The sequence below is a fragment of the Sminthopsis crassicaudata genome, chromosome 6 (assembly GCF_048593235.1).
Source record: "Sminthopsis crassicaudata isolate SCR6 chromosome 6, ASM4859323v1, whole genome shotgun sequence".
Classification (NCBI taxonomy): domain Eukaryota; kingdom Metazoa; phylum Chordata; class Mammalia; order Dasyuromorphia; family Dasyuridae; genus Sminthopsis; species Sminthopsis crassicaudata.
This window is the reverse complement of record NC_133622.1, coordinates 30,658,105-30,685,927: the sequence shown is the minus strand read 5'-3', so window position 1 is coordinate 30,685,927 and position 27,823 is coordinate 30,658,105. Positions and strand designations below refer to the sequence as shown.

General features: G+C 37.0%; 1 long non-coding RNA gene and 1 pseudogene across 4 annotated transcripts in view; one reads left to right on the top strand and one right to left on the bottom strand.

Moving 5' to 3' along the window:
* Positions 1-27,823, bottom strand: part of LOC141546112 (uncharacterized) — a 118,674-nt gene that overhangs the window by 73,081 nt on the left and 17,770 nt on the right. The window lies entirely within an intron of this gene.
* Positions 9,152-14,713, top strand: LOC141546199 (pantothenate kinase 2, mitochondrial pseudogene; annotated as a pseudogene).

Genomic DNA, 27,823 nt, shown 5'->3' with positions numbered 1-27,823 from the left:
TTAATTTCTTATACCAACCCACAATATGTTGAAACAGTGATGGGAAAAGTCTTGAGGGAAAAGGGATAATTGTAATATTAAAAGTAGTCAGGAAGAAGCACAGACTGGTACCATAGAGATTTAGAGTTGAGTTAGAAGGGGAAAAGTTGGAACAAAAGATTTTGCAATTGTCAATGCTGAAAAATTGCCTATGCAGATATCTTGTAAATAAAAAGCTATAATTAAAAAAAAAAAGAAAAAAATTTTAAAAAAAAAAAAAAAGAAGTGACCTCAGAGGCCATCTTGACCAACTCATACCTGAATATGAATTTCTTTGTATCATCCCTGACAAGACCACCCAGCCTCTCCACTTACCTATACAGATACAACAATTCCCACGTAGTACAAAGGACTTATGGGCAGCTGTTTGAAAATATCTCTTTATATCAAGCCAAAAAAATTTTTTAAAGACCTTTTTGTTGTCTGCCATCATCACTGGTTTCAACTTGTTCTAAGCTTTACGTTCGTTCCTGACACTATGTTTGTACCTCCTCCCCATAGCAATTGGTTCCCGATCCAAAACAGTACAAAGGGTAACCAGGTCCTACCCCAGTTACAATGTTCTCAACAACCAGGAGCAATGAAGTATTAAGAAATAATGGGAGAATTACTCTAATCACTGAGGTCCTTATTATTCCCATTTTAAATACAGTGTACAGAGCGAAGTCTACTCTCTTTTGCATCCTTCCTTTCTACCCTTACTCCTCTTACACACTGATTCAGACAATGATGAGTCACTTTTTTGCTTGTTGTTAGAAACTGAATGAAACTGGTCCCCTGAAAAATAGCTTGGGTTTCTGTGATTATCCTGAACTGTGGTTATTTCCCCCTTGCCTATTAAATATATATGTGTGATGTAAAATGTATGGGATTGCCTATCATCTAGGGGAGGGAGTAGAGGGAGGGAGGGGAAAATCTGGAAAAATGAATACAAGGGATAATGTTATAAAAAAATTACTCATGCATATATATTGTAAAAAAAAAAGTATAATTATAAAATTAATAAAAATACACATATGCATGTATACATAGTATATAAACATATATACTGTGTATGTATATACATGTATGTAAGTATATTCTCTGGAAATCATATTAACTAGAATCTTTTTGATATAGAAGCCCTTAGAGATTGATTTTCAATAGCCAGAGGTGTTTAGCTGAAACAAAATTAAATTCCATGGTGCTCATTAACAAAATGGAGAAGAAAATGCCCTTTCTATATCACTTTTTCAAATATTAAAGTGCATTTTATTTTATTTTCTGAGGCTGGGGTTAAGTGACTTGCCCAGGGTCACACAGCTAGGAAGTGTTAAGTGTCTGAGACCGGATTTGAACTCTGGTCCTCCTGAATTCAGAGATGGTGCTCTATCCACTGCGCCACCTAGCTGCTCCTCAAAGTGCCTTTTAAATGTCAGTTTTGAAAGGAGGAATTCTTGAAATATGGCGAAGCATAGAAGAGATCATTTGGATCAAAATTCTAGAGTCACCAAAAATGATTTCAGAAGTCCAAAGTTGGATCATGCTACCCCAACAAAGGAGTGATGGACCAGTGGTACAGAATGAAACATACATTTTTGGACTTATAACTTATAAATAAATTATAATTTATATAATATAATAATATTATTAATATAATAATTATGATATAATTTATAATTATAAATTATAATTTTTGTTATGGGAGATAGTTCCACCAAAGGGAATGATCTTTGCACTGAAAAGGATGGAAGAAAAATGACTTATAAGAAATCAATATTCAAAGTAAGTGGAGAGATGGTTCCTTGGAGAGATAGCTGCTCCTGATAAAAGCAAATTATATTGTTCAAGTATGTACTTTGTGTCAGGGTCTGGAAAGAACTGGAAGATGTGATTCCTGAACCACTGGCAGTGGTCTTTGTTGGCATAAAGAAAAGAAATCATTTTTGCTAAGCGAAATGAGCAGAACCAGGAGATCATTGTACACGGCAACAACAATACTATGTGATGATTACTTCTGATGGATGTGGCCATCTTCAACAATGAGATGAACCAAATCAGTTCCAATTGTCTTGTGATGGAGAAAGCTGTCTGCACCCAGAGAGAGGACTGTGAGAAATGAGTGTGCATTACAACATAGCATTTTCACTCTTTTTGTTGTTGCTTGCTTACATTTTATTCTGTTGCTTCTTTTTTTTTAGTCAGATTTTATTTTTCTTATGCAACACAATAATTATATAAATATGTATGCATATATTGAATTTAACATATGTTTCTAACATGTTTAACATTAAAAAAAGAAAAAAAATCATATCACAAGATGCAGAAGTATAAATGTCATTTGGTTTTTCAACAAAAAGGAAGAAAATGGGGCATGCAAATTATTGGCCAAGGTGTCTGAAAGGTAGTAGAATGTATTGTTAACATAATCACTGGTGATCATCTAGAAAAAAAGACAATAGACTTCATCTAGAATAGGTCATGCCAGACTAACCTTAGCTCCCTTTTTGATGTAGTCATTAGACCCAGATCAAGAGAATGAAATAAGGGATCAAAGAAATGAAACTTTGACTAAGTTTCTTTTGCTATCTCTATGGACACAATACAAAAATATGTAGGTTACATATATATAGATATATATAGATATATCTATAGATAGATATAGATATGAATTGGTTGAATGATCAAAGCCAAAGAGTAGCCATTCATGGCTTGATGTCTGAAGGATAATATCCAGTGTAATATTCCCCAGGGATCTCTGTCTGGCATTAGTATTTTTAGTCAATGACTTAGATATTATATATGACATATTTATCAAATCTGAAGACACAGAACTGGGGAGAAAGGATAGTTAACCCAATCAATGACAATCAGAATCCCCCCAAAAATCTTGACAGATCTAGAACAATGCAACAGATTGAATAAGATGAAATTTAACGGGGATAAATGTAAAGCCTTATGCTTGGGGAGAGGGTTTGGGGAAGGGAGAGGTGGTCCTACAAATTATCTAGGAGTTTTACTACACTGCAAACTCAATCTGAGTCAAGAATGTGCTTTAGCAGCCAAGAAAACTAATGTAATCTTATGTTCCATTGAGAGTGTGATGACTAGAACTTGGAAAAGAATGATTCCACTGTTCTTCACTTTAATTAGATTATAACTAAAACACAGTGGCCATTTCTGGGCCATATTTTATTTGCGAAAGAATATTGATAAGCTAAAGAGCATAGAAAGGAAAGCATCCAAGAAGGTGAAAATCAGTTAAAGGTAGCCTGGATATTTAATTAATCACTTCTATCAAAGCAGTCATCATAGAATGTGATGGCAGCCTTGACACAGGTGAAGAACTGAGATGTGAAAGGAGTAGATCTGCTCAGTTGCTCCCAGAGGGAAGAACTAGTGGCAGTGGTGAGAGAAAGGTTGATTTCTCTCTTATATCAACAACCAATGATTGAATTAGGACTAAGTTTTTCCCTCCATTTCTATTTCCTCTTTCAGAAATCAGCCCCTTTCTAGGTTAGTCAGCCAGTATCTGAAGGACATTGCTGATAATGAGATTGGATTAGCTTTCTCCTAAACCTAGTCAAATCCCATCTAGCAGAGGAAATCCATTGCATTCTGCTTAATATTGGGCGGGGCAAAGGTGGCCCAGAGTAAGACTGATCTAATCAAAGTCAAGTTCCCCAACCCCTTAGTAGAGTAGACCTCCCTCTTATTATATTTATTCTTCCCATTAATTGTTAACCAATCAGCATTGATTTCCATCTAATACCCACTTTCCTGTGGGCATATAAAAATCAATAGGTCACCATGATCTGTCTTTGGTTCAAAAAAGACAAATAAATGAGCATCTTTCATTAATTATTCAGTAGCCATAATTAATTAAATGACTATCCAGAAATTATGTCTCTCAAACTGTATATACGTTACTTTTTATATATAAAAGTGTCTCTGTTTGTGTAAATATTTTATGTATAAAAAAGTTTAATCAAACTTTTTATATGTAGAAGTGACAAGAATTGAAAATATAAGATTCATGCAGTGTCATAAGGATTGGGAAAGTGAAGATTGAGGGAAAGTTTATTAGGAATAGCTGTTTTCCCTTGTTTAGCATATTGAAAAAGGTGCTCCCTCCTTAGATAACTGAGCAAAGAAGACAGGGTTAATAATCCTCTACAGTGATAAACACACATTGAGACATAGTATGCTATATAGCATCTTGACACCTGCTTGGATCCACTGTTTCTAATCACTCCCTATAATTATCTGTTGGAAGTCGGCTTATTAAAGGAAACTAAGGAAAAGAGCAGATGCTATTACTCTAACCCACTTAGTTCTTGGGAAGTCAGATTCTACTTTGCTGCAGTGTGGATTAAAGGCTCACACTATGAAAAAGATCTAGAGTTGTCCCTTCACGGGTGCTAGTCTTGAGATTTCCTCTGCTATCCTGGTAAGTTGCAATACTTTGATACAATACTTCCATAGTATTTGGAACCTAGGTGGTTGATAATATGTATTTGTGTTAGAGGAAACAGGAATCCCAGGGTAGGAATCACTTCTAGCTCATCTATCCATCCAGATTCCATGATCATGCAGCTAGGAAGTATCTGAGAGAGTCTCAGGTTTTTCTGTCTTCGGGACTAGAATTCTAGTTCTAGCTACTGTTTTTCCTACCTGCTGTGTGGAGCAAGTATGAAGTAGGATATGGTGAAGAACTTACAGATTAAGCACATATTGATCAGAGACTGCTAGCTAATGTAAAGTCAGGCCTATAGGCCCCAGTCACGTGAAGGCCTAGGCTGCATTCCTTTGCCCAAATAGGGATTAACCTATATGTGGCCGAAAAAGCTATAAATCACATTGTCAGCTGCATTCCACGGACCAAATATGACCAATCACAACCTATGGAGGGTGGGATTTTAGAGGTTCTTTGTCTGAAATGTATAAAAGTTATGAACATCTTCAAGAGAGTGGCTCTCTCCTGCTGGGAATCTGGCTCACAGACCAGGATGGGGTCCGCTTCTCGAGATTCTAATAAATAATTCTGCTTTTCTATGAGTGATCTTTGAGTAGTCATTTTTGGATAGGATTTTCTATCCCTCACAATTGCCAAGTGAATAGGAAGGGATTTTTATGCTCTGGCCATATGGGGAATCCCAAAGTCATTTGTGCCAAAGAAAAAAGTCCAGAGACACCTAAAAACCTATCCTCACTAAGGGCTTTTTTTCCTGGAAAAGCAGAAACCTATTCAGCACAAGCTCTATAAGGTCTCATTGAAACTAGAAGAGGAGAAAAAAAAGAAGAAACATGGAACCAAAATAAGGTAGCTTAAGAGGTCAGGGCTGATTTGGAAATAGTCACCATACAGATTGGCTTCTTTAAATGAGATCAATTCACAGATGAAGAAGTGAGAGAGGGAAAAAAGCCTGAACTTAGTATATAAATTAGGAAGAAGAGTGGAAGGGAAAGATGCTGATAACATGGTCAATAGGATGATGAAAGCTTCAAGAAATTAGGGAATTCAGGAGAAAAGGGAATTGCAAGAAAGAGATCACATCTTAATTAAGAGGGTCAGAAGCTATAAAGAAGTTGAAGAATGAAGACTAAGAAAAAATATGAATGGATGTGGCAAGAATAAACCAGTGAAAGAAGCAGTGTGGTAAAGGGTTCCAGATCCAGATGTTGGGGGAATAGTCCTTCCGTACCACTCACACTCTGGATTGGAAGTTTGAGACTGAGAAAATCCTGGCAGAGTCTCCCAGCTACTTCTCTTAATCAATACCCAGAATCCAAGAGCATGAAACTCCTTCAAAGCAAATAACTAAACTTTGTATTTCTCCCAGGACCTAACATTCTACTCTATACAACGGATGCTTTCAACAAAAGTGTGACATGGTTTTCCAGCAAAGCGTGGGACATTTTTCATCCTACTGGGCATCTGACATAACTGCAGAGTGCTGATGCTATGTTGTAGATCCTGATGGGTAGAATTGATTCTACACCTTTGAGCCAGCTTGGAAAGGGAGGAGACACATTCTTTGAGATGACACATGACTCCAGAGATTCTTTGGGACTGACTCTGGGTGGGGAGGGGTGAGGAGAGACAACAGACAGATGTGTTGAGGAAACCCGCTCTTCAACATGTCCCTGATTTCCCCCCAGAGACTTCGGAGAAAGACTCTCCCCTTGAGTGAGATCTGGGTCTCTTTTTCTCTTGGTTTGAGATAAGATCATACCTTGTTCTTCATTCAGCCTTGTGTATTTTTCTGGTGTATTTAAATCTGTGTAAAGTCTCCAATTTCTGCTCCACTTTGCTTGGATACATGGATTAACTAAATATTTGATATTTGCTCTTTGTGATGGTATTTTGTGCAACTAGTGTTTGCTGGGAAGAGACTAAACTCCTTAAGGGCTGGTGACCAAGGAAGTACCATTTGTTGAAAATAAATAGCTGTAACCATAAATTAGCAATATTTGCCAGGGAGAGTGGGGGGAGGACAAATGGATGTCATGCTACATTAGTATCTCTCTAAGGGACTAGAGAAAAAGATGTCTCCTCCACTTTCTTCAAGGCAGTAACCTCAATATTCCTTGGAAAAGACTGGCTAAAATTCCAGAAATATCTATAATGCCTCCATGAATCCTATTATAGACACCCATGTAGACAGACTTATGTTGCATGTGCACACACACAATCTTTTTTTTTTTTTTAATTATACCTTTTTATTTTCAAAATATATTCACGGATAATTTTTGACATTCACTCCTGTGTTCTAAATTTTTTCCCTCCCTTTTCTCCACCCTGGGCACGTGATCCAATATATGTTAAGACCAATCTTACAATATTATTAAAAAACGAAATCTCCGCCTTTAAATATAATCTTAACAAATACTTATATAGATAGATAGATTCTCACGTAATGTCTTAGATCTTTTTTCCTGCTAACTAAGGAAAAGGAGCTAGGAAACTCACAGGGCTCTTGTAAGGGATGCAGCCTTCTAAATCTGCCATTTAAATATTGATCCTTTGTATTACTAACTTTTGTAGATTACATGAGGTCCTACATATCATTGTTTCCTCTGACATCTCATAATCCCCGTCTTTCCACCAACTTGTTTTTAAAACATCATTTATAAAAGTTGACAGGATTGCAAACTGAGTACTAGTTGTTCCTACTTAATTTTGGTGGTGATCTAATATTGTCGGATAATTTACCGATAATTACCTATACCGATAATTGTCTAATAATTTACTGATAGAATGGAAACCTTTGAGATGAAGGACTGTTTCCTTTTCCTTTTTTACCTAGCTTACTCTGGCACATGATAAATGTTTAATAAATAAATGTTAGTTGATTGATTTCTGGGATCTTGCATTGATTTATGAAGATTAATTTGTAATTGTCTCTTATTCTCCAGCCGATTTTCCAATGTGCAAGCCAAAGAGCAGCTATATGGCACCACTGTGCTTAGAGCATCAGTAAGTAGGATCCATCTTCCCAAGTTCAAATATGACCTCAGACACTGACCAGCCATGGGACCTTGGGCAAGTCACTTAGACCTGTTTCTCATCTCTAAAATGAACTGGAGACTCTCTAGTATCTTTGTGAAGAAAACCCCAACTGAGGTCACAAAGAGATAGACATGGGTGAAATAACTGAACAAAGATAATACCCAAATGATAGCACATTTGTTAGCAAATTTTCTTGGTTAAAAAAAAAAAATTACTATTTCATTTTTTTTCCTTCCCTTATTCTGACTCTCTACTTCTTTCTTGCCATAAAACCCATGTGAGAAATTTGCACAGAATTATAACATTCACAGCTCTTGTACTTCATAAATAGAGAGATGGCTAGGTGTAATAGCTAACACAGTAGCTGAGAGTCCGCTGAGAAAGCTTGCATTCTTTGGTACTTCATCACTGGGTGAATCTTCAAGCCTCAGTTTCTTCATCTATAAAAATGGGGGCAATTACAGTTAAGATATCCATCCATCCAAGAGGACTGATAAGAAAATCAAATTGTGTAAAATCTGTAAAGTACTTTACTGACTTTAAGATACTATATAATTGTCAGCTATTATTATTACTTAGACTACAAAACTTTGTTGAAATTCCCAAAAGATATTAAGCTTTCTCTTTGAAAACTCCTGGACTGCTCTACTTTCTTCTCTTTATATACTTATAGAATCTTACATCTAGAAAGGAGCTGAGAGAATCTCCTTGTCCAGCCTCCTTATTTTACAAACAAGAATATCAAGATCCCAAGTAGTTCCTTTCCCAACTGAAATTTCAAGTCTCCTCCTTCCAAGAGTAATGCTTATATAAATAGCTTTTTAAAAAGTCAAAAGTACTTAATATATAGTATTTTCATAGCACAAAGAAATGAGTGCATAGGATCATTTTTAATATCAGGTTTTAGGGGGCAGCTAGGTGGCGCAGTGGATAGAGTACCAGCCTTGAATTCAGGAGGACCCGAGTTCAAATCTGGTCTCAGACATTTCACACTTCCTAGCTGTGTGACCCTGGGCAAGTCACTTAACCCCAGCCTCAAAAAAAAAAAAAAAAAAAAAAAAAAAAAAAAAATATCAGGTTTTAAACATTTATGATACTTGAGCTGTAGTAGTCATAATTCTAATGGTGGTTCTTTGGAAACCACAGCTACAATAATGTGAATCTTCTCCTGATTTGTATTGTTCTCATCTCTGGGTAGTAATAAGAAGCTTTCTCATGACATATCTAAGACTTTCTGCTTCTGGAAATGTTGAAAGTCCTGCAATTCTCATCCCTCCCAGACTCTCAGTATTTCCTCCTTTGACTGACAAATATTAGGGACTGTGAAAATTCAAATTCTATGCAGGAATTTTTTTTTAATAATAGCTTTTTACTTTCCAATACACACAAAGATAATTTTCAACATTCACCCTTGAAAAACCATGTCCAAATTTTTCTCCTTCCCTTTCTCCCATCTCCTCCCCTAGACAGCAATGTAGGTTAAATATGTCATGCAAGCACTTTTAAAGTTTCATATTCTCTACCAAAGCCTGTTTTGAAAGTTATTCAAATGTCAGACCATTCTAAAACAAAACTTCTGAAATATACATTAAATTTATTTCTCATCTCTATCTTAGAGGAAGAATCCTGAAAAATCCATATCTTCTTTTTCTGGTGAACATCAGCTCTGAGATTAGCATCTTGGCAGTATATTCAAATGATAATTATAAGCATGTTACTGGTACCAGTTTTGGAGAAGGAACTTTTTTTGGTCTTTGCTGTCTTCTGTTTGGCTGTACCACTTTTGAAGAGTTTCTTGAAAATCTAATGGATTGAATATCGGGATGGACTAGGGAGGGGACTACAAGAAGTTTTCATTGCCAAGCTGGATTGTAGCCTCTAGTTTTAGAAACATGATGAACAAGGAGAAAAGAGAGGCTGTCAGCAAAAGGAATCGAGACATAGTGACTCTAATCACCATCGCCAACAACATTGGCTCAGTAGCATGAATGTGGACTCTCAATGAGAATATGAACTAGGTGGTATTTGATGGAAATGATTTGCAAATTAATACCATTTCCACAAGACTTCTTTCATATTCATTGGATAATTGGTCCAAGGGGCGATTGAAAGCACTTTTTTCAGAGCATGAGGGTTATTTTGGAGCAGTGGACTATCTCCTAAGAGCTGTTGAAATTATACTGATCTGTTGTCTGAAGTTATTACCAGAGCCATCTACAACCATAATGGAATATGCAGACTTCTTTTCCCTTACAAAAGAAAGAAAGAAAGAAAGAAAGAAAGAAAGAAAGAAAGAAAGAAAGAAAGAAAGAAAGAAAGAAAGAAAGAAAGAAAAGAAAGAAAGAAAGAAAGAAAGAAAGAAAGAAAGAAAGAAAGAAAGAAAAGAAAGAAAGAAAGAAAGAAAGAAAGAAAGAAAGAAAGAAAGAAAGAAAGAAAGAAAGGAGGGGTAGGGAGGGAGGGAGGGAGGGAGGGAGGGAGGGAGGGAAGGAAGGAAGGAAGGAAGGAAGGAAGGAAGGAAGGAAGGAAGGAAGGAAGGAAGGAAGGAAGGAGGGAGGGAGGGAGGGAGGGAGGGAGGGAAAGAAGGAAGAAAGGAAGGAAGGAAGGAAGGAAGGAAGGAAGGAAGGAAGGAAGGAAGGAAGGAAGGAAGGAGGGAGGGAGGGAGGGAGGGAGGGAAAGAAGGAAGAAAGGAAGGAAGGAAGGAAGGAAGGAAGGAAGGAAGGAAGGAAGGAAGGAAGGAAGGAAGGAAGGAAGGGAGGGAGGGAGGGAAAGAAGGAAGAAAGGAAGGAAAGAAGGAAGGAAGGAAGGAAGGAAGGAAGGAAGGAAGGAAGGAAGGAAAGAAGGAAGGAAGGAAGGAAGGAAGGAAGGAAGGAAGGAAGGAAAGAAGGAAGAAAGGAAGAAAGGAAGAAAGGAAGGAAGGAAGGAAGGAAGGAAAGAAGGAAGAAAGGAAGAAAGGAAGGAAGGAAGGAAAGAAGGAAGAAAGGAAGAAAGGAAGGAAGGAAGGAAGGAAGGAAAGAAGGAAGAAAGGAAGAAAGGAAGGAAGGAAGGAAGGAAGGAAGGAAGGAAGGAAGGAAGGAAGGAAGGAAGGAAGGAGGAAGGAAGGAAGGAAGGAAGGAAGGAGGGAGGGAGGGAGGAGGGAAAGAAGAAGAAAGGAGGGAAAGAAGGAAGAAAGGAAGAAAGGAAGGAAGGAAGGAAGGAAGGAAGGAAGGAAGGAAGGAAGGAAGGAAGGAAGGAAGGAAGGAAGGAAGGAAGGAAGGAAGGAAGGAAGGAAGGAAGGAAGGAAGGAAAGAAGGAAGGAAGGAAGGAAGGAAGGAAGGAGGAAGGAGGAGGGCGGGAGGGGGGAGGAGGGAAGGAAGGAAGGAAGGAAGGAAGGAAGGAAGGAAGGAAGGAAGGAAGGAAGGAAGGAAGGAAGGAAGGAAGGAAGGAAGGAAGGAAGGAGGAAGGAAGGAAGGAAGGAAGGAAGGAAGAAAGGCGGGAAGGAAGGCCGAACGAGCCTGTCATTCCAGTGGCTCTTTACTAGTACCTTGAACATGATCTGAATCAAAGCAAAAAAAAACAGGTGGTCACCGTACTAGAGCACTGGGCCTGGAGTTAGGGAAACCTCAGCCACTTAGCCATATGATCTTGCACTAAACATTTAACAGCTGTTTGCCTCAACTGTAAAATGAGAATAATAACATCCCCTACTTCACAGTTTGTTGTAAGGATCAAATGAGATAACATTTGTAAAAGTAGTGCCTGGGATGTAGTAAGTATTATAGAAATGCTTATTGTCTTCCCTCCTCTCTTCCTCTCTCATGACCAAAATCTACATAATTCTCTTCATAAAGGCATAAAATGACTAAGAAGTAGGGGGAAAACTTACCATCTGGACAGAGAATTGAGATAACACTTGGCTGAGCGTTCTGAATTTGTTACCAGTAGCAAAATGGGAGCAGTGATACTGTGTTTTGGAGCAGATGGGGGACAGAATAGTACAGTAATTGGGAAACAGTGTCACAGACTCATGGAACTTCCAGGCTGACCTCAGAGGTCGGCTTGTCTAATAGAGGCTGAATAGAAATATCCTGTGGGTCAGTTGGTCAGTAGACACTGATTAGGGCAGTTAAGTGGTGCAGTAGATAGAGCATCTATCTATGTTGAAAACTATCTTTGCATATGTTTTGAAAAATAAAAGGCTATTATAAAAAAATAATCAATTTAAAAAATCTTGCTTGAATTGAATTGATTAATGGCTCAGTTATTGAGGTGCACTAGCCAATCAAATACTAAGGTGCACACAGACTTTTGACAAAAGGAATTTAGCGGAGAGTGAGAAATAAAAGTAGAGTATCCTTTCACTTAAATACAATATAGTCAGTGATTCAAACAGACTCCTTCCAAGGGCAAAAAATGGATGCTCTTTGATAGCCACTGTCTCTATAATCCAAAATCAAAGCAAAAACAATCCTTATAAACATGTTTGACCTTAAATGTAGAACCTGGGATAGCTTCCACTTATATGTGGACTTCCAGAATAGTCATTCTAGATTCAAGATAATTAATTTTTTTTTCTTTTTTTTTTCCCCTGAGGCTGGGGTTAAGTGACTTGCCCAGGGTCACACAGCTAGGAAGTGTTAAGTGTCTGAGACCAGATTTGAACTGGGGTCCTCCTGAATTCAGGGCTGGTGCTCTATCCACTGCACCACCTAGCTGCCCCTCAAAATAATTCTGTATGTCTACAGCAACTCACAACTATAACTGAAAAGCTCCCCTGCTCCCCTCTCACACATCCCATTACTTTTTTTCTTCTGATCAGCCAAAGAAAATAATTAGTCTAAAGCAAAGGATACTTAATTAAATACCACACCAGGACTTGTTATAGAACATTCTCCTGCCCTTAAAAAGATAACGTTTATTGTCCTACAAATCTATACCTCTTCAGTGATTAAAGCGAGCACGCTTTAATGACATGTGAGGGATGACATGTGAGGAATCCACCACTGGGGACTGCTCATGGAGGGCAACTCAGCCCTCCACCATGACAATATTCCCGATGCCCCTGGGCCCGCTCTAGCTGGGGCTGGTATTTCCCCTGATTTTACAGAGGGATCTGCTGGTCTTACAATGATTACAATCCAAGTCGTCTCTTGATAGCATGTTACTCTGCTGGTATGGCATTCTCTGTGGGGGATGTCACTTTGCTAGGCTTTCTGCTATCAAATAAAGGGATTCTGGCAGTTGCCAGAATTCTGGTCATTTATTCTGGGCCATGCTCTCCGCTGCTGTTTTCTGGCCTCCTCTTTTCAGGGTCACCCAAGTTATCTATCTCATCTTCAGGGAGCTATGTAAGAGTGACTAGGGCCTCTTCCAGATAACGTTAGGTTTACCATTCCTCAAGCCCCAGCCCTCAGAGTCAGCTCAAAGCAGGGAGAGTGCTCCCGGGCTGAGATTAGGTCTTTCCCTTCCCCCTTATGCCTGGGGAGAGAGCAAAGTCTTCTACTATACACAATCATCTAACAGAGGAGCTAGATACTACTTTTGATACTTTCTGGCTTAACAGCAAATAAAATTTAGACAAATGATAAAATTTTGAAAGAAGAGAGGTCAGAGTCTCCCACTCCCATTCCTAGATTCATTCTGAATAGCCATCAGCAATAAAGCATGATTGCCTCAGTCCTCCTCCATGGCTCCTGAGTGAAAATGGTTTCTCCCCAAAGCAAATTACCCAGATACCCATAAACATTCATCATAAGAGACCTAAGTGAACAGATAATCAGCTGCATAGAAAAATGCATGTATCTGGAATTGCAAGTACAGTAGTGCAGGTAACAGATAAAATGCAGAGCAGAGAATCTACAGCACATGTTAAACTCAGGTCATGACTGAGCTGTACATATATGCAGAAAACATATAGCACATTGCAGCATCCGTACATGTATGATAACATGGCAAGAAAGCCAGTACCGCAAACAGAGCACGTGTCGCATCAACCACAGAGCGTACACTCAGAGATGTATTTGAACCTAAGTCCTATGACTCCCAAACTCATGCTCTCTTGGTTGCCTCCCTGGGACTGGCACTACTCTGGCGCTTCCTGATACTGCTCTGTATGGATGTGTAATCCTGGAGGTAGAACCTGGGACAGCTCCCACTCCTGGAGACCCCCGAGAATAGCTCTTCTACATTCTAGGAGACACAACTATAACACAAATAAAATTGTTCCACTAATGTATTTTTCTTCCTAGTCAGCCAGAGGAATATAATTGGTTCAAAGCAAAAGGCATTTCCTTAAACAGCACACCAAGATTTGTTATCAGTCCCTTGCTCTCCCACAATTCTACATACCCTCGGTGGCAGAAGTAAACATGCACAGGGACCACAATGGAGCAATGTCCTTACTCCTAGCTGGGGATGATATCTCCCCTAGTTTCACAGAGGAATCCACTGATTTTAAGACTTCCTTATTATTACTTCAGTACAAGTAGTCTCTTGCTAAAGTGTTATTCTGCTGGTAAAGATTTCTCTGTTGGGTGTGTCACTTTGCCAGACCCAGATAGAATCAAGGATTCTGGCAGCTGCTGGCTAGGAATGCCCACAGGCATCCTCAGTTCCACTACCTACCAGTCTCAATCCTGAGAGCTTTGGGCTGCCTGGCTTTCTCTAGACCCTTTGGGCTTATCTCTGCATAGCCATACAAGTAAAGCAATCAACGGCAAAATTAGCTTTGATCAAAATTCACAATCTTTTCCATTTTTTAAAGTTAATATACCAGAAAATCCTTGCTGATCAGCAACACGCAGACTCTTCTCCCTGTCATTTCACATGGGAAGCAAGATGCTTCCACTCAGCACAGAGCTGGCAATTAAGAAACATTCACTAAATTAAATTTCATTTCGTTTTGTGGGACTGAGTTCATTCTTTGCAATTCCTCCAAAGTTTCAGGAAGCTTCTGTCTCATTTTCTTCTTTGGAAGTAATCTTACTGAAATACTATAATTATCAAAAGAAACTGGATTTCCCCCTCTTGCCAAGTTCCTTTTTAATCAACCTAAGCTGCCAGATTCCCTGGCTTTGCTTAGTTCCAGCTGCTACTTTTGGTTTTAGACCAGAGAAAGAGTCTGGTGACAAAGCAACAGATGCTTCATCCAACACGAGTTCAATCTTTGGAAGTGACTGTGCGACCTTTGTAGAAATCCCCATGTGAAATATTCACTTACTATCCCCAAGGCAAACAAGGAAAAAGCAGAAACATCTCACAACCTAGAACCATTTCAAGAACAGATTTCCCATTCTTGGTAATTTCACCATTGGATGAATAAAACAGAATGAACATCACCTTATCCTAAAGCAGCCAGGTCTTGGACATATGTATTAGGAAGGCGAAGGTAGAACGGGAGTCTGCCAGATCAAACTGGCATAGTCATATACTTATGTTTTCAAGGATGGAAATTTCACAACCTCCTAGTCCCTAACAAATCTCATATCTTTTAAAAATTATTATTAAAACCTTTTATTTTCAAAACACATGCATGGATAATTTTCAACATTCACCCTTGCAAAGCATTGTATTCCAAAATTTTTCCCTCCCTTCATCCTACCCCTCCACTAGATAGCAAGTAATCCAACATCTGATAAACATGTGCAGTTCTTCCATACATATTTCTATAAATATCATGTTGCACAAGAAAAATCAGATCAAAAGGGGAAAAAAAATTAGAAAGAAAACAAAATACAAATAAATAACAATAAAAAAAGTAAAAATTCTATGTCATAGTCTCAGTTCCCATAGTCCTCTCTCTGGGTATAGATGGCTCTCTTCATCACAAGATCATTGGAATTGGCCTGAATCATCTCATTGTTGGAAAGAGCCACGTCCATCAGAATTGATCATCGTATAATCTTGCTGTTGCCGTGTACAATGATTTCCTGGTTCTGCTCATTTCACTTAGCATCAGTTTATGTGAATCTCTCCAGGCCTCTCTGAAATCATCTTGTTGGTTGTCTCTTACAGAATAATAATATTCCATAACATTCATATACCATAACTTATTCAGCCATTCTCCCACTGATGGACATCCATTCAGTTTCCAATTTCTTGCCACTACAAAAAGGGCTGCCACAAACACTTTTGCACATATGGGTCCCTTTCCCTTTTTAAAGATCTCTTTGGGGTACAGTAGAAACATTGCTGAGTCAAAGAGTATGCACAGTTTGATAGCTCTTTGAGCATGGTTCCAAATTGCTCTCCATTATAGTTGAATCAGTTCACAATTCTACCAACAATGTATTAGTGTCCCAGTTTTTCCACATCCCCTCCAACATTCATCATTACCTTTTCCTGTCATCTTAGCCAATCTGAGAGGTATGTCATGACAAAGCTCATATTTTAACTAATTTACTTTTTCTTCATTTTAAAATTTTATTTAAACTTTTTTATGTATATATATATATTTTTTTGTTTGACCTTATTTCCAATATGCTCTTCAATCTTCACCTACCCTAGAGAGACATCCCTTATAATAAAAAATTAAAAAGATAAGAGGGAGAAAGTAATTTGGCAAAACTAACCTACATGTCAACCAAGGCATACAATATATGCAGTACTTCATAACTTTTCTTCTTTCTCTTCAAAGAAGAAAAATATATTCCCAAATCTCTTCTTTGACGTCACACTTGATCATTATGATTACAGTGTCCAATTTGTGATCTTGTTCTGTTTTTCTATTTATATTATTGTCACAATTGAGGATATTGTTTTCCTGGTTCTACATATTGTACTTTGCCTCACTTCATGTTTTTTTAGTCTAATTTAAAAGAGGAAAGCTACATCTAAGAAGTCAGTTCCTGTTACTTGAAGTTATAAAAGGAAAAAGAAAAAGAATTATGGGCTATTGGCTTATTCTGAAGAAGTCTCTATCCTGATTCCCTTGGTCACTATGAGTATCATGGTTTGGACTGAAATATGGGACTTACAGGGTTCAAGCTGGGCAGTGGTATGCTTCTTTCTTTCTTTCTCTTTTTCTTTCTCTTTTTCTTTCTTTCTTTCTTTCTTTCTTTCTTTCTTTCTTTCTTTCTTTCTTTCTTTCTTTCTTTCTTTCTTTCTTTCTTTCTTTCTTTCTTTCTTTCTTTCTTTCTTTCTTTCTTTCTTTCTTTCTTTCTTTCTTTCTTTCTTTCTTTCTTTCTTTCTTTCTTTCTTTCTTTCTTTCTTTCTTTCTTTCTTTCTTTCTTTCTTTCTTTCTTTCTTTCTTTCTTTCTTTCTTTCTTTCTTTCTTTCTTTCTTTCTTTCTTTCTTTCTTTCTTTCTTTCTTTCTGGATTTGCTTCCAGAGGATAAAAGTAGCATTGTGACAGTGGAGCTGAAAAACTACCACCTCATAGGCTATAAATCCACTGAGAGGTCAAAGGAAAGAGAAATTGGAGTATACATATAGAAAGCCTAACAAAACCTCAGGATGGGGTTCAATAAAGTCTGGTTTGTTTTTAGAGGGAGGCAGGAATCCTGTTGAAGAGGCCAGGTAGAAAGTTGATAGTAGAGAAAGATTGAGACAAAGTCAAGCAGAGTAAGTAAAGATCTTGTCTAAAAAGAATAAACAAGAATTTCACTTTAAAAGTCAATCTACATCATAAACTAACACAAAACTAAGAAAACAAGCAATCAAACATTTATTAACAAACTAGTGTGTCAGAAACTGTACTAATCACTGGGAATATAAAAAGAGGCAAAAAGCATTCCCTGTCCTTGAGGAGTTTACAAACTGCTAGCAACGGCAATGTGAAAACCAGTATACATAAAAATAAATAAAGGTAATTAAGGATAAATTATAAAGATATAAGGATAAATAATAAAGGTAATAAATAAGAATAATAACAAACAAATAACAAACAAATAATGTTGAAATAATAAAGATAATAAACAAATAATGTTAAAATAATAATAGATTAAGGTAATAAATAAAAATAAGTAAATAGATAATATAATAAATAAGGATAAATTATAAAGGTAATTAAGGTTGAATAAAAGGTAATTAACAGAGGGAAAGCAGTGGAATTAAGAGGGGTTTTTTAGTTGAGACTTAAAGGAAGCCAGGGAAGTCAGCAGTCAGAGTAGAGGAACAAGAGCATTCTAGCCATGGGGAAACCTAGAGAAAATGCCCAAAGCCAAGAGATGGAATAGGCCAATGTTTTGGATCAAAGAGTTTATGGCAAGGAGTGCGGTATAAGAAGCCTGGCAAAGTAGGAGGTAGCTAGTTTATAAAGGGTTTTGAATACCAAAGGGAAGGCTTGTATCTGATTCTGGAGGCAATAGGGAGCCACCGGAGGTTATTGAGTAGGGGATAGCATGGTTAGATCTATGCTTTGGGAAAACACTTTGATGACTGAATGAAGAATTGTAGTGGGGAGAGATTTGAAGCAGGCAAACCCAAGAGGTTATTGGAATAATCTAAGCATGAAGTGATGAGGGCTTGTATTAGAGGGATGACACTGTCAGAGGAGAGAAGGAGATAAATTCAGGAGATGTTGCAAAGGTGAAATCAGTGACTGTGGAGGAGTCAAAGCTAATTCCTAAGGTGCAAGCTGGAAGGACTGGTGAGAAGGAAAGATAGGAGAGGGCAGGATTGGAGGAAAGTTAACAAGTTCTGTTTCAGACATACTGAGTTTAAGATGTCTATTAGACATCTAGTTTATGATGTCAGAAAGGCAGATGGAGATGCCAGATTTGAGGTCAACCTAGTCCTTGGGAGAGAATAAGTAGATCAGAAAATTCTTAGCATAGGGTAATTATAATAATAGCAGCTGATGAGATTATCAAGTAAAGAAGTACTGAGAGGGGAAAGAAAAGAGAGCTCAAGAGAGAATGTAAAGGGATATTTATGTTTACAGGGTGGGGATCTGGATGAGGGAGATGAGGTGAGATCTTTCAAGACAGTAGTGAAAATCAAGTAAGGCTTCATCTACTTCAGAGTTGGAGTAGGCCTGAAGGACTTTGAGCTTTGATCCAAGGGTATATACTTAAGTCCCCTTCCTGCTATCCTCCCATGACATCATTTTCTCCCTATTTCAATCAAATATGGGCAACTATATATTTATTGGTCAAGTTCAATTTCTTGGGTAGTTTAGAATGTGAGACTCTCAGCCAATGAGGATGGGAGTGAATGGTGGGAGGGGGTATCTGCATTAGGGATTAAAGTGTTAACCCTGTCCACGGGAGGTGCTTCCTCCCTTCCATTGTCTGCTGGACGGGTGGGACACCCTTCTCACCAGAACATACTATAAACTTTGCTTTTCTTCTAGAGATCTCTACAGCTTTTTTTATTAAATGGTGACCCCTCACCATTTCTGAACCACACATGGATGAGAATCCAGCAAAGGAGGCTGAGAAGGAACAGTCAGATAAGTAGGAGGAAAACCAGGAGAGAGAAATGTCCCAAAAACCTGGAGAGAGAAGAGTATCAACTAAAGAGAAAAGGCTGCAGAAAGGTCATGAGAATGAACAGAGAAAAGGTCATTGAATTTGGCAACTAAGAAGAGATCATTAGCAACTTTTAAAAATATATTAATTTAAAACTAAATACAAAACAAGAAAAAACGAAATAAAAAAAGAAAAAGAAAATTTTAAAAAACAAAATATTGTTGTGTACCTAGCAAAACATCCCAGAGATTCAAAATATGTAAAAATAAATTTCCATTTCAAGAAATCATATCTAATCATAGAAGAGATTATATTCATGACTGTCCATCTTTTTTTTTGCTTCCTTGTAGGTTATTCCTTTGTTCTCTGCTGACACTTTTTACTTTATTCTTTTTTCCCCCTTTCAACCTCCCCATCATTAGTAACTTAGGAGGGAGCCCTTTCAATGGAATGATAGGTGAGAAGTAGAATTTGTAAGGAGTTAAGAGTGACAGGAAAGAAAATGGAGGCATCTATTGTAGACAGCTTTTTTCCTAGTATTTTAGCTATAAAGGATAAAGATCTATATATATAATATATATATAGCTATAAAGGATAAAGATCTATATATATAATATATATATATTATATATATTATATATATATATTATATATATAATTATATATATTTATATTATATATATATATTATATATATATTATATATATATATTATATATATAATTATATATAATATATATTATATATATATATAATCTTATATATATATATATTATATATATAATATATATATATATAAGATCATATATATATATAAAGATCTAGAGCAATGAAAAGGAAAAGATCAGGTGAGGAGTTTTTGGTTTTTTTTCAGAACACATTTGCATAGTTGTAGACAATAGGAAATGAATTAGTGGACTGAGAGAGATAGAAAGTTAGTGACAGAATGGGAATGACAGATAAGCAATCTCTAGAGGAGATGGGATTGAATAGGATTGATTGAACTAGTAGAAAAAGGATTAGCCTCCTTAGGGAGGAAGGCCTCTTCATTATGTGAGACAGGGGTCAAGGAGGAGATAGTGGCCTAAGGCAAAGGAGTGATAGGAGATGAGGAAAGGGTGTCCCCCAGAACTCTGTCTTGGGTCTGTCTCCTATACTACCTAACTTGATCTCATTGATTCTCATGGGTTCAATATAATTTCTATGCAAATAATTCCCATATATCTGTGTATGTGTGTGTGTTTATATGTATAGTCTCTTTCTTAAGTTCCAAGGCCACATCACCAATGGACACCTCAGACTAGATGTCTTGTAGGCAAAATCAGAATTTATTATGTTTGCCCATAAACCTTCCTCTCTTCTTAATTTTCCCTCTTTTTTAATATTTCATTTTTTCCAATTACATGCAAAAAATAATTTTTTAACATGTTTTTTCAAACTGAGTTCCAAATTTTTTGTGGCCTTCCTCCCCATCACTGATGAGGCAGTGATAAGATTACACATATGTACTCATGAAAAACATTTCCATATTGGTCTTGTGAAAGACAACACAAATAACAACAACAAAAATAAGAAAAATTAAGATTTTTAAAAGCATGCTTTGATCTGCATTCAGGTTTACATTTTTCATCTTAAGTTCTTCTGAATTTTAGATCATTGTATTGCTAAAATTAGCTATGATCACAGTGATCATAAAATATTGCTGTTACCATGTACAATGTTCACTTGATCCAGTTTCTTCACTTTGCATAAGTCTATATAAATCTTTATACCTAAATTATGTACCCATTTTTATTTTATCTTGGTTTACATGTAAGGTATTGGTCTATACTCAGTTTCTGCCATACTACTTCCAGTTTTCCTAGCAGCTTTTGTCAATTAGTGAGTTCCTGTCTCAAAAGCTCGGATCTTTGCATTTATCAACACCATATTATGATGTTCATTTACTTCTGTGTATTGTATACCTGATTTATTTTATTGTTCCACCACTCTTTCTTAAGCCAGTACCAGATAATATTGATAATTACTGCTTTGTAATACAGTTTAAGATTTAGTATTAGGCAGCTTTCTTTCATATTTTTTTTTCACTGATTCCCTTGATATTCTTGAACTTTTGTTCTTCCAAAAGAATTTTGTTGCTTTTTTGGTAGTTTGGTACTGCATTGCATAAGTAAATGAAGTAAATAGTCATTTTTATTATGTTGGCTCAGCCTACCCATGAGCAATTAATATTTTTCCAATTGTTTAGATCTGACTTTACTTGTGTGAAAAGAGTTTGGAATTATTTTCATGTAGTTTCTGAGTTTGGCTTGATAGGTAGACATCCAAATATTTTATATTATCTACAATTATTTTAAGTGGAATTTATCTTTCTCTTGCTGCTAGATTTTATTACTTATGATTTGTGTGGGTTTCTTTTATATCCTAATTAAAGTTGCTAATTATTTCAACTAGATTTTTAGTTGATTCTCTAGAATTCTCCAACCATACCATTATATCATTGGCAAAGAGTGATATTTTTGCTTCCTTGTTGTCTATTCTAATTCCCTTAATATCTTCTTCCTCTCAATTGTTATAGCTACCATTTCTAGTACAACACTGAATAATATAGGTGAAAACAGGCATTCTTGCTTCACCCCAATCTTACTGGGAAGGCTTCTAGCTTATCTCCATTGTAGGTAATGCTTGCTGATGGATTTAGATAAATCAACTTATCATTTTAAGGAACATTCCATTTATTCCTATGATTTCTAGTGTTTTTAATAGAAATTAGTGTTGTATTTTGTCAAAAGCTTTTTCTGCATCTATTGTAACAATCATATGATTTTTGTTGATTTTGTTATTGATATGCTCATTTACACTTATAGTTTTTCTAACATTGAATCAATCTTGAATTCCTGGTAAAAGCCACAGATTGTAATGTATGATCTTTGTGATATATTACTATAATCTCCTTGTTAATATTTTATTTAAAATTTTTGCATCGAGTTTGTTGTCGAAATAAACCATCTCTTGGCCATCAATTGTTTTGACTTATAATTTACTCTCTTACTAACTGTACTTCTGAAGCTTCTTTACAGGTAGAAGGAAATAAAGGTATATATAGATTGGCAGGTAGCTAAGTGGTACAGTGACTAGAGGGCTGGGCCTGGAGTTAGGAAAATTTATTTTCTTGAGTTCAAACTTGTCCTTAGGCATTTACTGATTATGTGGCCCTGGGCAACTCACTTAACCCTGTTTGCCTCAGTAAAATAAGGGGTAAAATGAAATGAAGAAGAAAATGGCAAGCCACTCCAGTATCTTTGCCAAGAAAATCCCAAATGGGATTAAAAAGATTTAGACATTACTCGGAGGGAAAAACAACTCAATGAAAACAAGATTGATAGAACTCTTTGGCGAGGAAGATGAGGAAGGAGAAAAGGATTCCTTAAACTGAAGGTCTTTCTGAAATTGCATGATTTATCTTTGAAATGGACCTTATTGTATTTAATTCAGTTTTCTATGTACTTAGTGTATATATATATATATATATATATATATATATATATATATATATAATTTTTTTTCTTGGAAACTCTCCTATGATGTGGTATGGAAATAGATGGGACTTCTACAGGAGACTGAAGGCTCCTCACCCCTTTGACCTCATGAATAGTTTGTCAACTATTCTAAATTCTCTGAATGTAAAGATTTTCCCAAGAATAAAATGGTCTTCAATTCTCCACAAAACAGACCACTATGGATTTCATAAAATCATGGAGGAAATTTCAAAGATCATTTAGCTCAATCTCTATTCAAAATGTGGTTACAAACATCTTCTTAAAGGTGTTTTTGTTTTTGCCAGAGATAATGGTGGTAGTGGTGGTAGAGCCTTGCCAGATGAACTGGCAAGTTTTATAGCCTGCCTTACTAGATGTTTAAGCTTCTGTGATATCCCTCCTTTCCTCACTCCCATCCCCCACATTCTGCCAATCTTTTGGAAACTTTGATTCTAAATCATCTACTTATTCAGTTTTGGAAAAAAATTGCTTTCTCTAAAATAGGAAACTTAAGTTTTGTTATCTCCACTAGGAAACAATGCAAAGGAAGAATCATATTGGCAATTTGTTAAAAGAAAGTTCATCGTTATTTAATTACTCATCATCATAATAATCCCACAACTGGATAAAAAATGCAGGTCTTTGATCGACATTCAACAAATATATCTGCTACATCCCACGAAAATGTCTATATGAGGTGTACATTAAGGCTAATATTTTCACTCTTTTGATTGTTGGCTTTTAGTGATCTGGATATGGTAGAGAAGACTAAGTTCAGAAAAGCATTTAGCCATTATTATAATACTTTCCCATTAAAGTTCTCCTTAAAATGCATAAATATTCCATGAAGTGTGACATTGATATCTAAGGTGGCTATCAGTCATATTTACCTATCAATCAAACAGCTCTCAAGGAATATTTCTGCTAAGAGCTTGTATTTCTATAGTGCTTTACAAAGTCCTTTGCTCACAACAACCCTATAAGAGGGCTAACAACTTTCATTTAAATACTGCTTCAAATTCCAGGTGCTTTTCTTAAATAATCCTGTGCCGTAGATCAATATTTAAATGTTAAACACTTTATAAAGCATCATATTATATATATATATAATTTTGCTGAGGCAATTGGGGTTAAGTGACTTGCCCAAGGTCTTGCCCAAGTGACAGCTAGGAAGAATTAAGTGTTTGGAGCCAGATCTGAACTCAGGTTCTTCTGACTTCGAGGGCAGGCACTTTATCCACTGCACCATCTAGGTGCGCTTCATATATAATTTTACATACAGCATCTCCTTTGATCCTCACCACAATCCCATGAAACTGTCATTTTTACTGCTGAGGAAACCAAGACAAGGTAAATTAAATTGACTACTAAGTCATCATTATTGTAAGAGACATAGCCTCAAATTTCAGCATTTTATATGAAATATCTCATTGTAGGTAGTAATGGGATTATTATTTCTATTTAACGATAATAAAATGATACAGAGGGATTAAGTGACTTCTCAGGTTCCATAACCATGTAAAGCTAGGACTACACTTAAATCTTGGATCATCTTATTTTAAATCCAAAGTCTTTCAGCTACACTGCTTCTCTTTTATGAAGTTAGTAACCATGGGCAGTCAGCCATGTGTAATTAGGTTTCCAAGTATCAGGGAAGCTCTAATTCAGAGAAAATGGTATCCTCCCACCACAGTCATTGAAGTATGAAGGGGAGGGAGAGAAATGTTGCCTCCATAGTCCAATTCTGGCTCTGTTTCCATGCTTCTAAACTGAATAGTGTGTCTACCAAAAAAAAAAAAAAAAAAAAAGTCCCATCTCTTATAACGGTACTTATCCACTGTACTCCCAGTCACCCCAATTTTGGCAGAATGGTTTGAGGAATCCTTCATCCCGGCTCCCTAGATATGTATAAGGGTAGAAGAAGGACCAGTGCTCATAGATTTTGGTTAGCATTTGAGATGAACCATACCAGCTTGAACCATTCCAAACTACATTCTCAGATGTGAGATGGAGAATGTGAACCTTGTTTTTTTGTTATATAATATTTCTGTGGGTTTTTTGTTTTGCTTTGCTTTTTGTTGTGCTTAAAAGATTTTAGAACAATGAGAGAAAGGTCTCTTGGCTGTATCTTTCAAAAGTCTACACTCTGCCTCCATTTACTGAAGAAACAGTTCTTGGAGGAGATATTAATGCAGATATCCTTTGAAATCTCAAGGATCATTGGGGTGGGCATTCCCCCTTCCCCTATTTAAGCAGATTACAACTCCTCCATATTCTCCAAGAGAATCCTTATGAATAGCCAGACACAGGCTTCCAAGGTGATGAACCTCCAGCCTCCCAGTTTGACATGATCTATCTTCTATTGGCAGAATTTCCAGGAATCCAGTGCCATGACAGCACAGCCCTATGAACTGGGGGTCAATGTAGGACTTCCGTCAGGGAGATTCCAGTATAGAGAAGAAAATAGTTAGAGATCTGGAATGAAGTCTCTTTTGGTTACATGGGAAGAGAGAAAGTTGGCTTTCTAGAAACGTTTAAGAGGTTTGAAAAGGAAAAGAATATTAAAGATCAAAACCTGTAGCGATGGAGTTCCTGATCATCAGCCCAATATCTTGCATATGTATGGTTCTTTTCTTCTAAAGAATTTGAAGCCATCATTCAGGTTTCCTGACTTGTCTTCACTTAGAAGTTGATAGTTACATAAGGATATACATAATATAATATAATATAATATAATATAATATAATATAATATAATATAATATAATATAATATAATATAATATAATATAATGTAATAATATCATATATATATAACATATATATATATGAAATAGATCCTGGCCAAGTGAGCATCTCAGAGGAAGGAGGCATAGAGGTCCAGGCTGAGACAAGAGGAAAAAGTGACTCTGGCCAAATGAGCTCAGCCTATTTCCTGAATGGCCAAGTACCAACATCTGCTCACCTTAGGTAACCTCTCCCCTAGATATAGCCTCTGTCAGGTTGCATCATTCTCCCTATCACTCTCAAACTTTGACTCATTTTTATATCGTGGAGGCCATCTGGTCCAACTTAGATGTGAACAGAAATTCCACAAGGAGACGCCTCCCCTCGGCCTGAAGTTCCCCTCTCTAGGTGGCCCATTTCCAATTTTGAATAGCTCTGACGGGCGGGAGGTTTTCTCCTTATGGCAATGGGCAGACATTTGGAGGTATGATAACCAGATGGCTGTTGCATGCTGGGATGGGAATGTCCCACCTGCTGAAGGTACAAAACCAAAATGAAAATGTTCCTGCCCTCAAAGAGTTTAACTTGTACCCCTGCACATAAATAACACATCCCAAATATAGGAATTGGAGTCGGACTTCCGATGTCATCAATTTCTACCGAAATAAATTGACTTGTTTCTGCACAATTTATTGTCTTAGGGAGATGATAGAACACTGAGCAGTGAAATGATCTGTCAGAGGACTGTAAGCCAGCATACAACACTACCCTCTAGAATAAGTTATCTCTACCTAAAAATGCACACAAAATAAGTAGAAAGCAATTTCTTTTTGGTAGGGGGAATCAGGAAAGGCTTCACGTAAAAGGATATGCTGAATGAAATGTAGGATTCTTGAAAGGTGCTGATGAGGAGAAATTATATCTAAGTCCCAATTAGGTCAAATAATGAATCCGATTAACTGGAGACACTATTAGAATTCTCATTGCACATTTCCAGGGAATCAAAACCAATTATCCTGTTTTACGTAATCATAGCTTCCAATCCTGCAAATCTGAATAGATGAGAACACTTCCTGGTATTCAGAGTTCAGATAATCATGACCTTTCTGGAGCAGAACTCACCATAAGTGCTAAGACAGGAGATGGGCTGCAGGAGAGACAGTTTTGCCAGATAGTAGAGTATGGAAGGGAAGTGATGTATAATAAGTTAGAAAAGGAAGTTGGGGCCAGGTTGGGGAGGCCTTTAAAGGCCAAATAGAGGAATTTATGTTTGATCCCAGAAACAATTCAGAGTCCCTGGAGTTTATTGAGTAAAGATAAACATGTTTAGACTTGTGCTTTATGAAAATCACTTTAGCAGTGGTCTGGAAGGTGTTCTGGAGTGGGGAGAGACTTGAATGGGGGAACTTAATTAGAAATCCAAGCAAGAACCTAGGGGAAAGAGTGAGGGAAAGAAGGGGGGATTGGATCACACGGTTTTGCAAGGGTTAATGCTGAAAAATTATCAATGCATATCTTTTGAAAATTAAAAAGTTTTAATAATAATAATAATAAAGAAATCCAAGCAAGAGATGATAGAGTGATGATGAAAAGGACTAGGCAACAAGAAGGTATGAAGGACATGTTGTGGATGTGAAAACAAGATGGAACCGTTTTTTAGATAGATAAGCTATGAGTGAGGTATATCCCAGTGTCTTTACTAGGAACCGAGGACAGACTAAACACAAAAAACCACAACCTATACCATACCTAAGGAGAAGAGCTTGGGAACCAAATAAAATAAACTCCAGTAAAATAAATATCAGTAAATAAAATAAAGTAAAATAAGTACCAGTAAAATAAACTCCAGGAGCTGCGTCGTCCATTTTGGGAGCAAAGGGGGACGACCAATATTGGTTTTATCACAAGATCCAGCCTGCCCAACCCCAACTCGGGACTTCCTGTGCTATACATATATTTGGGGGCTCCTTTGTGTACAGATAGTCATTAAACCCTCGGTAGCTGATTAGGTCAGCCAGCGAGATGAGGACATGGATTAAGGGTAGAGAAAGAATATCAAGGAAGAGTCTGCCCCACTGAGGTACTTGTTATGTAACCCTGGCCAAGTCACATTTCTGTTTGTTTCCTCAGTTATAAAATATATAACTATACCCACTTCACAGGGTGATGATGAAAATCAAATATTTTAAAAGCAGACATGACACATAGTAAAAATATGGTCCTTCTCCCTTCTCTTTCCCTCACTACAATTTCTACCCATTTTTCCCATGTCTATCCCTTGGGGCCAAGCAGAGTTTAATTCTTCTTCTGTAAACCCACCTGCCCTAAAAATACTCCAAGAAAACCTCCACATTTTTACTTTCCACTAAATATCCCGATTCCTTCATCTTATCATCTCAGGGCATGGTTTTGAGTCCAAACACTGCTTTTAGATGAGTTCCAGCATGCCGACATCCTTCCTGAAATGTGGTGTTCAGGAGCAAACACCGTACTCCAGAAGCTGTCTGGCTAGGGCAGAGGACAATAAAATAGAAGTGGGGATCGGTTCTTCCTTGTCCTTATAACCCCTGGCGGGGGTGAGAGCTTATTAAATTCTCATTGATTGAATTAATTGATTGACTATAACTACCTTAGATTTAGACT